The 12,074-nt window shown below is 39.3% G+C and overlaps 1 pseudogene; it reads left to right on the forward strand.

Annotated features, from left to right (window-relative positions):
- The first annotated feature begins 2,427 nt into the window (after positions 1–2,427).
- Positions 2,428–3,182, forward strand: LOC121020883 (40S ribosomal protein S6-like; annotated as a pseudogene).
- The last annotated feature ends 8,892 nt before the right edge of the window (positions 3,183–12,074 follow it).

Raw genomic sequence — 12,074 nt, forward strand, 5'->3', positions numbered from 1 at the left:
AAATAAAAAGAAGAGCTACTCCTGTCCAAGGAGGGCCTTTGCTGATGCACCGTCAAGAAAAAGATCAGGGTTCTCAGACACCCACTACGCTTGCCTGACCCGGGAAGAGAGCTAGGCACCCCAGACACTGGTCCTTTTAGACTGTATGGTCTGAGGCATGGGGCTCAAGAGAGTTTGGCCACAGCGGCCCTTGGACAAGACAGGACTTAAGTCCACTGGCCAGCCCAGTGGAGCCAGAGGGGAGCTGCAAGGTGACAGCGAACTGCACGGTGACAGAGCATGGCAGCAGAGAAGTGATTTCCCCAAGCCGTCACATCAGAGGTAAACACGGGCCATACCGAGGCCTCGAGGGGCCCCGACAGAGGCCAAGAGGATGTGGCAAAAGCGAGACATGTACACCCAGTTGTGAGCAGCTGTACTGACTGTAAAAGGGGTCAGAAGATGGAAGCGATGACATTTCCTGTTCATTTGGAAAACCAGGGCCCGGTTCCAGCTTCACGTCCATCAAAAATTCACTTGTCTCCTTCAACTCTCACCCAGTCTGCCTCTTCTTCCCACGACTCTCAGGGCAACACGGACCACGCACAGCCTGCTAGAGGGCTGGAGGCCCTCCCTGAATGAGCTCTAGTCCCATCTCTGACCTGATGCCTCTTGCTTTGCCCTTGATTAGCAAGACAAGGAAACCAGGAGATGATGGGGCTGGAACTGTGGACTGCCCTTTACAATCCCTCCCGGTTAAAAATCTCTCACTTGTTTCTTTCTCACAGCCCCCACCCCTCTCTCCATTTATTTTCATCTTTTTCCCCCCCTTTCTCTGTTTTTTCTTGCTTATAAAATCCGGCCTGTGTGAGTAACGTTCATATGGTTATGAATACAGTTGGTTCTTTGTCGTCCGTGATAATGAGAGGCGGGTCATGTGGATAACCCCAAACTGCAAACACTATTCATATACATGACTGAGGAACATTCCAGTCTGACTAACAGTCTAATATTTGGTTTGGGCTGCACTCGCTGAATATCCATTAGTTTGTTAGCAGGAAGGGCATAGAGAGGTTAACCCTGGAAGCCTTGGGAAGGACTAGAGCCAAGGCAAGAATACAAAGACTGGCCAGGTCTCCTCCACTGATCAATGTCCTGTGTGTGCATTAGACTTTGTTGGCTTGTGTCATTAATACTGCAATGGCCTGAGTGTATAACGTGGCTTGGGGACAGGATGCAGGCGTTGTAAGAGAAGGTAATTGTTTGCCGGAGCTTTTAAGAGACTGGGAGCCTCCAGACCAAGTAAGGTCAGTATCTCAGTTCCAGATAGGCTCAAGTTGTAAGAAGAGGGCAAGGCTTCCTCGCCAGCTTCTGCTGTCTTTACGATTCCCTGTGGGTGGTACTGCACTAAGGAAGTCCTCTTTGACATTTACAGCCCAAGACGGGGCCCTATAGGAAATGTAAATTAGCTATTCTCCAACACTCAGAGCTAAGCACTATTAACTTATTTTTTATTCTCTTTTCTAAGGTGGCAGAAGACAGGTGATGAATAGGGATAGATGGATAGATAGATAGATAGATGATACATGGAGAGATAGATCGATAGATGATAGTAGATACATGTTCCTTGTATAGTTTTATATCTTACATTTTCTTTACACAATCTCGTAAACATTTTTATATCATTTAGTTTTTCTAATGTCTCTAGAACATTTGATTTTATGCATACATAGTCATTTATTAAGCATTTCTATATTATTGAGATATCGTTTCCAATTCTTTGCTTATTTTATATAATATGGCAGTGAAAATCCTCCTGCACAAATGTGTCTTTGAATTGCTGAGTTTTTCCTTAGGAGAGGTTCCTTTAAAGATAAATTTCAGGGGCGCCTGGGTGGCTCAGTTTGCTTTCGACTCAGGTCATGGTCTCACGTTTCATGAAATCAAGTCCTGAGTCAGGCTCTAAGCTAAGAGCTCAGAGTCTGCTTGGGAGTCTCTCTCTCCCTCTCTCTCTCTGCCCCTCCCCAGCTCGTGCACTCTCTTTCAAAATAAATAAACATTTTTAAAAAATGAATTTCTGAGGCACCTGGGTGGCTCAGTCAGTTAAGCATCCAACTTTGGCTCAGGTCATGATCTCACGGCTTGTGGGTTCCAGTCCCATGTCAGGCTCTGTGCTGACAGCTCAGAGCCTAGACCTGTTTCGGATTCTGTGCCCCCTTCTCTCTCTCTGCTCTCCCCTGCTAGTGCTCTCTCTCTCTCTCTCTCTCTCTCTCTCAAAAATAAATAAACATTAAAAAATTTAATAAATAAATTATTTAAATAAAAAAATGTCTTTCAGAGAAAAAAAAGAACTTCAGGGTAAAGGGGTACAAAGTTTTTAAGGGTCTTGAATCAATTATCCAAAAATTTTCCAGCTCTTTTTCATGGGTCCTCAGAGGCAGTGGGCTCTTTGGGATGAAGCTGAACCTCTGTTTCCCAGCCACTGGCTGCCAGAAACTCATTGATGTGGATGATGTTTGCAAACTCCTTACCTTTTCTGAGAAGCGTGTGGCCACAGAAGTTGCTGCTAATGCTCTGCGTGAAGAATGGAAGGGTTCCGTGGTCCGAATTACTGGCGGGAATGACAAGCAAGGTTTCCCCACGAAGCAGGGTGTCTCCACCCATGGCCGTGCCCACCTGCTACTGAGAAAGGGGCCTTTCTGTTCCTGGGCAAGGAGGACCGGAGAAAGGAAGCACACATCTGTCCCGGGTGGCACCATGGAGGCCAATCTGGGGGTTCTCAACCTGGTCATTGTGAAAAAAGTGGGGGAAGGATATTCCTGGAGTCACTGATATTATTTATCTCGTCATCTGGGACCCTAAAGAGCTGGCGGAATCCACAAACCTTTCAGTCTCTCTAAAGAAGATGCTGCCACCAGTATGTTGTGAGACAGCCCCTTAACAAGGACGGTAAGAAACCTAGTTTCGACCAAAGTGCCCTGGATTCAGCGTCTTGTCACTCCCCGTGTCCTGCAACACAACCATGGCTGTATTGCTCTGAAGAAAAGCATATGAAGAAAAATAAGGAAGAGGCTGCAGAATATGTTAAACTTTTGACCAAGAAAACGAAGGGGCCAAAAAAAAAAAAAAAAAAAGCCCTGCCAGGAACAGACTGCCAAGAGACGGAGAGACAGAGGCTGTCCTCCCTGAAGATTTCCACCTGAGTCTGAGTCCAGTCCAAAAGGAGATGTTCTGAGAGTGGGTGTAACATATAAATGAGATCAGCCATTAGAACAGAGAGAAAAACCTTCCAGGTAAGTGGCAACGATTTAAACCTCTACTGGCAATTTGAGTAGCAGACACTGGCCAACATTAAAAGTTATGTTTTATAGGGGCGCCTGGGTGGCTCAGTCAGTTGAGCATCCGACTTTGGCTCAGGTCGGGATCTCATAGCTTGGGAGTTCGAGCCCTGCGCCGGACTCTGTGCTGACAGCTCGGAGCCTGGAGTTTGCTTCAGATTCTGTGTCTCCCTCTTTCTGTCCCTCCTCTGCTTGAGCTCTGTGTCTCTTTCTCTCTCAAAAAAAATAAGCATTAAAAAAAATTATATTTTATAAAGATTAGAACTTTACAGAGGTAAAAATGTGATAATCCAATGTTTCCATTAAGATTTCTTTGAATTTATTTTGTGAACATTTTTCATGTGCTTATAGAACTAAATTTATAATTCTGCCCATTTTTCTACTAGAGATTCTTATTTATATGAGCTATTCTTATGAACTTTAGGTGAGCTATAGATTTACACACATGTACATACATTTGTATATTAATTCTTTGCTATCTGTGTTGCAAATGTTTTTCTCCATTTGTTTTGATCTTTTAATTTTGTTGATGATTTTAATATTTAAAATTTTTAGTATAATGGTCCTCAAATCTTTGCTTTTACTTTGTCATTTCCTCCATGCTCTTATGTTTCTAATTCCTTTTCCACTTTAAAGAACAGAGGATATGTATTCATATTTCGTAGCTGCCTTGCTTTATTCTTTTTTATTTAACTTTATAATTCATGCTGTGTTTATTTTACACATAGTATGAAATGACGATTTTACTGGACATCCTTCTCCAAACTATTTATTGACGAATGCATTTGTTTGTGATGTTTCTTTGTCACATGTTACTTTCCCATCCATGCAGTAGGCACTTTGAGGGGTCACCCAGACTCCCCTTCCTCCTCCAGCTGCAGGGAAACAGCCCTTAGCTGCCAAGCCTCTCTGGAAATTGCTTCAGCAGGATAAAACTGCCCGGCCCGGGGTCCCAACTCCTTCCAGGGGCAGCCCTCACCCAGTGTTTGGTTGATAGGGGACTACAAGGGTCCCTTCCCTTCAACTAAGGAGAATTCTGACCACTCACCGCCCCACAGCCCTCTCTGTGGCTGAAGTTTGGTTGAGACTGAATCATAGCTCAATTTCTCCCTTTGCCTGATTTCACCCCCAGCCCGTACTCCCTCCATCCTGATCCTAGGAGCACTCCCTACCAATGTCTTGCGACCTAATTACCATCTCAGAGTCGCAGGAACACAGCCTGTGACATACATACATACAGGCCCACAATCTATAACCCACGAAGCCCAAAGTTCTGAAAAACAAAAGCTTCTTATCACGAGTTTGGTGCCGACATTCATTTGGGAAAAAAATACGACCCATGTCAGTAGGAGGCCATTTACAGTTTTGACATACCCTGCTCAGTTTCATTGCAGAAATATCAGTGTATTTGGCTATGGGGTACTGGCCCAGACTCCAGTGGATGTATTAAATATGATTTAGGATACAATGAAATCACCTTTCTAAAATACAAATTTTAAATTCCAAAACACATCTGGCCCCAAGAGTTTCAGATAAGGCACCGTGGACTGAGTGTACTTTGAAACTTGCCTCGATACAAGTGTCATTTAATTGCAATTATCATCATTAAGCATTTTGAAATCTAATAAATTAAAGTCTCCCTCAGCACTGCTCTTCTTTTAGAAGATAATGTGTGTTATTCCCACGCCCTTTACTCTTTGAAAGGAACATCAGAATCATTTACCAAATTACCCTCCAAAATTGAGATTTTTCACCGAAATAATATTAAGCATAAAAATTAATCTGAGAAGTAATACCTATAAAGTCTCTAACCATCCCATTTAAGAGCATGAGAAATCTATCCCTTTAAGTTTACTTTTACATCTTTAGCTGGATTTCGCTGGACTTTGAAATTTCTTCACATAAACTCCACACATATTTTGTTCAGGTTATTGCAATGATTAGCATTTGCTTATTATTATTCTGAAAGAGACTAAAACCTTTTTCTCGATTAATTCTCCTAATTGGTTATTATTTGTCTACAGAAAAAAATAGTTTCTTCCTAGCTTTACTTCCTGTAGCCTCCCTGAATAGACTGAATATTTGTGTCCCACCCCCCAAATTCATAAGGTAATGAAACCTAACCCCCAATGTGATGGTATTTGGAAGTGGGGCTTTGGGAGGTAATTAGGTCTCAAAAGCAGAGCCCTCGTGATTAGTGGGACTATTGCCCTTAGAAAAGAAATCGAGAGAATTCTCTTGCCCGTTTTTACCATGTGAGGTCATAGGGAGAAGACAGCTGTTTATGAACCAGGAAATAGGCTCTTTCGAGACACTGAATCTGCAGGCACCTTGATCTTAGACTTCCCAGCCTCCAGAACTTCGAGAAATAAATGTGCATGGTTTAAACCTTAGTTTATGCTATTTTCTTATAACAGCCTGAGGGACTCAAACATTTCTTTTCTGGGGCACCTGGGTGGCTCAGTCGGTTGAGTGTCAGACTCTTGATCTTGACTCAGGTCATGATCTCATGGTTCAGGTCACGGGTTTGAGCCCCACATTGGGCTCACTGCTGTCAGTGTGAGGCCCGCTTTGGATCCTGTCCCCCGCTCTCTGCCTCTCCCCTGCTTGTGCTCACTCTCTCTGTCTCTCAAAATGAATAAACATTAAAAAAAAATTTCCTTTCTGAAATACCATTAATTCTAAGAAATTTTCAATTGAATTTTCTTGAATTTTCTCTATATTTACTTATGTCCTGTGCAAATTATAATAATTTCGTTCTCTCATCGAATATTCATGCCCCCTTTTTCCATTTTCTAGCACGTTGTGCTGGACATTATGTTCATAACAATGTGAAATAATGATGTCAGTGGCAGGAGTTCTGTTCAGCTTTCCAACTTTAATTGGAATTGTCCTTAGTGCTTCACCATTAAACATTATGCTGGCTGATATTTCATGACATTTATTCTTAATCACCTACAGAAATGTTGTTTTTAGTTTTCTAAGAGTTTCCTTTTCTTTCTGTAAGAAATCAGTTACACTGTATCATATATTTTCACATAAGCTGAAATTACTATATTTGTCTCTTTGGAAATACTGCTATAAAATAATATTAGTATCTTAATAAAATAATATGTTAATATATTAATATATAATATTGCTATGAAATCCATATTAAAGCATTCTTGAATTTCAAGATAGACTATTGCATTATAGTGGGTGAGCTCACCAATTCTTTACAGAAATATGGATTTTCACATGCATTTTTATAATTGAGGTCAGTCTATTGGTAGAGGCTCTCAGATGTGAAACAGCAGAAGAGTCACCTGGAGAACAATCCAAAAATGAAGACCGCACAACTCAGAAGCCATGACAGAAAAGAAAGATAGATTTGAGGGGTGCCTGGGTGGCTCAGTCGGTTAAGCGTCCCATTTTCGGTTTTGGCTCAGGTCATGATTTCGTGGTTCATGAGTTCCAGCCCCAGTCAGGGCTCTGCAGTGCCAGTGGGGAGCCTGCTTGGGATTCTGTCTCCCTCTCTCTCTGCCCCTCCCCCACTTGCTCTCTCTGTTTCTCAAAATAAATAAATAAACTTCGAAAAGCATTTTTAAAAAAGAAAGATAGATTTGATTTTTGAATAACTTTGATTCTGTAACAGAAAAAAAAATGCCCCCTAGCCAAAAGACAAGTCGAAATTTGTTAAAAATATCAAACTGGCAGATCAATTGTGTATTTTACAAAGTGCTCAAGCAATCAGTGACAAAAAAGAGAAGAAATCCAATAGTAAAGAGAACAACAGTTACAAACAGGTAGTTTACAGGAGGCAAAAATACTATAAGTGGACAATATAATTTGAAACAGTTCCCAAACTCTTTGATAATTAAAGAAATACAATTCAAAACTAGAATAGATATTATTTTAAGTCTATTACTATAGCAAAATTCCAAACATGTGGTGATGACATCCAGTCCTGGCAAAGAGAGGGGAAACTAGGCACTTATATTCCTCGTTGTTTCTAAAGAAGGGTTTGGCAATAATTATCAAATTAAAAATCCATGTACATTAGACCAGCAATTCCACTGCTAAGAATTTACCCTATGGATATATTCGCAAAATATATAGAGAAAGTGCAAAAGCCGAAGCACCTGGGTAGCTCCGTTGGTTGGGTGTCTGACTTTGGCTCAGGTCATGATCTCATGACTTGCGAGTTTGAGCCCCGCAGAGGGCTCTGTGCTCACAGCTCAGAGCCTGAAGCCTGCTTCAGGTTCTGTGCCTCCTTCTCTCTCTGCCCCTCCCCAGCTCGCGCTCTGTCCCTCTCTCCTTCAACAATAAATAAACATTTAAAAAAAATTAAAGAAAGTGCAAAAGCAAACCAAAACAACCAATATATTTACCATCGATCAGCATTTTAAGACATATCCTTCTGACGGAATAGTATGTTGCCATTAGAAAAAAAAAAATAGACTTCTGTGTCCTGATAGGGAAAATTTCCAATCCAAATTATTAAATGAAGGAAAGCAAAATGAAGAAGAAAGAGCATATACTGGCAGCTTTTGTAGACACAGTGAAGGTGGGTAGATAAAGATAGATACAAGTATGTGCATCTTTTTTGTTGTTCATACCAAAATGTTACCTTGGGGGACAGGACTTGGATCAGATGGATGGGATCAGAAGGGAGAAGGACGAGGACATTTTTTTCACCGTGTACTCGCTACACTGTTTGACTTTTCCATGTCCCTTCTTTTTTTTTTTTTTTTTTGAGAGAGAGAGAGAGAAGGTGTAAGAGGTGGGGAAGGGGCAGAGGGAGAGAGAGACACAAAGAGGATCTTAAGCAGATTCCACACCAGTGTGGAGCCCAACACAGAACTCAGTCTCACAACCGTGAGATCATGACCTAAGTTGGAATCAAGAGTTGGACACTTAACTGACTGAGCCACCCAGGAACTTTTATATACTTTGCTATATTAAATTGATAATGAGAATTTGAAGCCATTTTCCTGGGCCCCCATCCCGAAAGATTCTGATCCAATGGGGAGGAGCGGGGCCCAGGAATCTGAAATTTGAACAAATATTCCCAATAAATTAAATGTAGGTAGCTGGAAAAAAAAAAAAAAACACTGAAAATCTCAGTTCTGTAGCGATGCTGTTTGTTTTTACCTCATTCAGGTATTGATACCAAGGTTAAATTAGCATAATAAATGATTTGAATAGCACTGATTGAAGTATGGAGGCATTCAATCACTATATTGTAACATGAAACTAACAGAACACTCTATGTCAACTATACTGGAATTTAAAAACTTCATAAAAATAAATATAAATACATGATTTTCATAGCTGTCCATTTATCAATTGCCTTGACAATTGAGGAAAAAATTGCCAATAAGACACAAGTCTTTGTGGAAAGAAGTCTTTGATGTCTTACTTATTTTCCTCCAAAGCTAATTTTTCTATATAGTCTTCTATTTATTTTTCTAATCACATCAAGTCAACTATATTTTCAGTCCAAATCATTCAGATTTTCAAACTTATTGCCACAAATTCTGCAAATAAATCTCTAATAATTTTCTTCTCCACCGTATCTGTTTTATAGCCCCTTTCCTATTTCTCAATTTTATTTTTGAGTACTCTCCCACTTTTCCTTGATTATCCTTGATCTATTTTATAAGTATTCATCAGCACCAATTATTCTCTTTCTCCTTCTCTAATTCTTTAATATCTACCTTTGTCCTTATTATTTATTTTCCCTATTTTACTTAAATTTGTTTGGTTGCTTTTGAAACATAAAACTGTCACCCTCCCTCTTTCCTACTTAACCATGAAAGTATATAAAGTACTGATTTTGACTATAATATTCATTTCACATCATAATTTTCTTTTTTCTTTTTTTTTTTAATGTAAGGCTTCACACCCAGTGCAGAGCCCAACATGGGGCTTGAACTCACAACCCTGAGATCAAGACCTGAGCTGAGATCAAGAATCAGACCCTTAACCAACTGTGCCTTAACCCAGGCACCCCCATAATTTTCCAAATAACTTTCTCAGTATCTGCTCATGATCTGTAGTGATAATTTTATGTTCTCTTTAGCTCAGGAGTTACTTAAGAAATTTTAAAGAAATTATCATGTGGTTCAATGTATGTGTTTGTTTTAGTTATTTAAATTCGAGGAAAAGTCAACGTTGTCAGGAAATATAATTATGCCATATTTGTCTTTTGAAATCTTTTGAGATTTTCTTTGTCTCCTTAAAAGTCCTGTATTTGTTTTGTGAACATTCTACATGTATGTTCGACTTTCAATAGGTATATATTAATTCATTCTTGTTAAATAATATTTATTATTTAATCCTGCTAAACTATATTATCTATCTTTGTCCTTGATTTTTGGAGCCTTCCTTAATCTTTCAGTACATTTTCCTACAACAATTCTACTTCTGCTCACTTCTGTGTCCTTTTATTTTAGGTGTATTTTTTGTTTTTGTTTTTCAACTCGATTTTACTGTCTTTAGCTTATTAAAATATATGCTTGGCCTATTTTAGTTGCCTTGTTTTAGTCATGAAGTTATTTAGCAAATATTTATTTAATGCTCACTCTATTCAGTAACAGTTGACAGAGCCACTTGATACAGTTCTGGCCAGTAAGACAAAGCACAGTTATGCTAGAGTGTCTGATTCTCCACTTTCCATTTCTCCCTTCCTGGATGCAGTCAACTGGCTGGAGCCACAGCAGTTACCTTGTGAGCAGGAGGGCAGGACCAAGACACGGAGATATATCTCCCAAGATTATTTAGCTACTGAAACAACACCAACAACCAGCTACCTCTATCTAGAATTATTGTTACAAGAGAAAAGTAAATCCCTATGATTGAGTATACTCTTAGTCGGCTATCATGTGTTGGCAACTGAATATATTCCTGATTAAATGTCTTTACATCTACTTCAAATTTTTCAAAAACATATTTGAGGCTATAATTTTTAAATTATGTTAAAATTTAAGTACCCTGCAATAATTCTCAGAGTAATAAAAGAAATTAGAATACTTTTAATTATCTTCATTTTCCAATCTTTATAAATGTAATTTGTGAAATCAAAACTTTATGAATTTTTACATTAAATATTTTTTCTCTCGTGTTACTTTTGCATTTAATTTTGTAATCATAACTGTAACAATTATCTAGAATTAACATTTTTTTGCTCAATTCCCAATCAGTTTACACTATAGTTCTTTAATGGCTGAATTTGTCCATTCATGAGTAATGGTGTTTGACTCATCTTCTGAGCGGCTGTCATATGTCTTTAGGCACATTTTCCTAGCATCCACAAAGTGCTGTTTTTCTTTCGAATCCTTCCATGATTAAAAATGCCCTTCTTTTGCCTTTAAGTATGAACATGTTAGACAATCACCTTTTGTATAACTGTAAGAACACTTGGGTTAACATTTTCATCAAAACTCTACCTTTTTAAAACTTTCTTATGAATTATTTTATAAAATGTTATAAAGAATAGTTAAGGGCAGCACAATTTTTCTCTTTGTTAAGCTACATTTTTTAATTCTTAGGGGAAAAAAAAAGAGCTACAAGAATGTGCTACCCTATCAGTAATTTATTCTAGAAGATGGTAAGCTCCTTGGATCACAACTCATGTGATTGCAATGGTTATGATGATGGTGGTTGGTGATTTTCGCTCAGGGAAGTTTTCTTCTATGTATCTTTCCTTATTCCTTCCTTCATTTTGGTCTCTTTCTTCTGAATGTTGCTTGTCTAAAATTGGTTTTCTGTTCTCTACATCCAATTCCTCTAAGTTTTTAAAATCACTTTTCCCCAGCATTTCCAACAGATAGAGTTGGTCCTCTATATCACTGACTTGATCGTCTACATTATCTGTTCTCCTTATTACTTTCAAGGTATATTTGAATTCTTCCACGGCAGTTTTAGCTTTCCAGAATTCTCTTCCTGCCTCTGTCAGAGCCTTTTTTATGTCTGCTGGCACTCCAGAGGCCACTTTTATCTCCTTTCTCAACTCTTGCTTCACAAGCTCATGCTTACTCCTATTTATCGAGAACACAAAGAAAACATCGACTAGTTGATTGTTCTTCTTTTCTACATATGCTTTTTCTTACATGGAATTGTCCTTGGACAACATCGCTTTAGGAACTACCAGACTATTTTTATTGGCTTCGTGTTATCTTTCTGTTTGTTCATCCCTGACTAATAGAAGTTGAGGATTTATTTTGCCACCTCAGTATTTCTTAACGGGTTGTTCTTTCCAGATCATAGCAAAGAACTGACTGATAACCTTCTTTTCTGGTTGTTGTAACTTGGCGTCTGAATTATCATAGCTGCTTCAGTGAAAAAGTAGAAAAAGGTGAATCAGGTACAGTTTTCTTGCTGCCATCCTCCCAGAAGCTCTGTCTCTTTCTAAAACGGGAAACCCCATGGTTCATGGACTGCAAATGAGAGACCGCAGAACAATTTTTCTTTCACTTAAAAGTAATTTAAGGGGCACCTGGGTGGCTCAGTCGGTTAAGCGTCTGACTTTGGCCCAGGTCATGATCTCACAGTGCATGAGTTCGAGCCCGGTGTCAGGCTCTGTGCTGATAGCTTGGAGCCTGGAGCCTGCTTCGGATTCTGTGTCTCCCCTTCTTTCTTCCCCTCCCCTGCTCGTGTTCTGTCTTCCCTTCTCTCTCAAAACTAAATACACATTAAACATTTTTTAAGTCAAAAAGAAGGGTGATTTAAAAGGTAACCTAGTTAGTAAGTTCGATTGTTGGTACGCTATATCTG

Source organism: Herpailurus yagouaroundi, unplaced genomic scaffold (assembly GCF_014898765.1).
Source record: "Herpailurus yagouaroundi ecotype Mexico unplaced genomic scaffold, PumYag 253, whole genome shotgun sequence".
NCBI classification, from domain to species: domain Eukaryota; kingdom Metazoa; phylum Chordata; class Mammalia; order Carnivora; family Felidae; genus Herpailurus; species Herpailurus yagouaroundi.